Source organism: Arachis ipaensis, chromosome B3 (assembly GCF_059453495.1).
Source record: "Arachis ipaensis isolate K30076 ecotype BB chromosome B3, ASM5945349v1, whole genome shotgun sequence".
NCBI lineage: Eukaryota > Viridiplantae > Streptophyta > Magnoliopsida > Fabales > Fabaceae > Arachis > Arachis ipaensis.
The window spans coordinates 115,270,149-115,271,597 of NC_142438.1; the positions used below are offsets into that span (position 1 = coordinate 115,270,149).

The 1,449-nt window shown below is 38.9% G+C and overlaps 1 non-coding gene across 1 annotated transcript; it reads left to right on the plus strand.

Annotated features, from left to right (window-relative positions):
* The first annotated feature begins 590 nt into the window (after positions 1-590).
* Positions 591-698, plus strand: LOC148572132 (small nucleolar RNA R71). Its single transcript, XR_015880416.1, has one exon. It is a non-coding gene; the product is annotated as a small nucleolar RNA R71 (small nucleolar RNA).
* The last annotated feature ends 751 nt before the right edge of the window (positions 699-1,449 follow it).

Here is a 1,449-nt window from a genome sequence, read left to right on the forward strand (position 1 = left end):
ATCAGAGACTATATTTACTAAGCTATATGGATTCTACTCAGAATTCTCTGTCTGTTGCTGAGTGGATGATGGAAAGGGCTTACTATTGCTAAACCTGTTTCTTCCACCATTATTAAAGCCTTGTTGAGGCTTTTGTTGATCCTTCCATAAGAAATTTGGATGATTTCTCCATGAGGGATTATAGGTATTCCCATAGGGTTCCCCATGTAATTCACCTCTGCTATTGCAGAGTTCTCAGGATCATAAGCTTCTTCTTCAGAAGATGCCTCTTGAGTACTATTGGATGCAGCTTGCAATCCATTCAGTCTCTGAGAAATCATATTGACTTGCTGAGTCAATACTTTATTCTGAGCCAATATGGCATTCAGCGTATCAATTTCAAGAACTCCATTCCTCTGAGGCATCCCATTACTTACAGGATTCCTCTCAGAAGTGTACATGAACTGGTTATTTGCAACCATGTCAATGAGTTCCTGAGCTTCTGCAGGCATTTTCTTTAGGTGAATGGATCCACCTGCAGAATGGTCCAGTAACATCTTTGATAACTCAGACAGACCATCATAGAATATATCCAGGATGGTCCATTCTGAAAGCATGTAAGAAGGACACTTTTTGATCAGTTGCTTATATCTCTCCCAAGCTTCATAGAGGGATTCACCATCCTTCTGTCTGAAGGTTTGAACATCTACTCTAAGCTTACTAAGCTTTTGAGGAGGAAAGAACTTGGCTAAGAAAGCCGTGACCAGCTTATCCCAAGAGTTCAGGCTATCTTTAGGTTGAGAGTCCAACCATATTCTAGCTCTGTCTCTTATAGCAAACGGGAAAAGCATGAGCCTATAGACCTCGGGATCAACCCCATTGGTCTTAACAGTATCACAGATTTGCAAGAGTTCAGTTAAGAACTGAAAAGGATCTTCTAATGGAAGTCCATGAAACTTGCAATTCTGTTGCATCAGAGAAACTAATTGAGGTTTAAGCTCAAAATTGTTTGCTCCAATGGCAGGGATTGAGATGCTTCTTCCATGTAAGTTGGAATTTGGTGCAGTAAAGTCACCAAGCATCTTCCTTGCATTGTTATTATTTTCAGCCATGTCTCCTTCTTTTTCGAAATTTTCAGTCAGATTTTCTCTAGAGAGTTGTGCTTTAGCTTCCCTTAGCTTCCTCTTCAGAGTTCTTTCAGGTTCCGGATTAGCTTCAACAAGAATGTTCTTATCCTTGTTCCTGCTCATATGAAAAAGAAGAGAACAAAAGAAAATATGGAATCTTCTATGTCACAGTATAGAGATTCCTTATGTAACTATAAGAAGAGAAGAGTAGCAAAAGAAAAAGATAAGAATCCAAACACAGGGGAGAGGAGTGGATTCAAATTTTTGAGTGAAAGAGGGGTGTTATTAGATAAATAAATAAATAGAAAGAGATGAGGGGGAGAGAATTTCGAAAATTAAATAA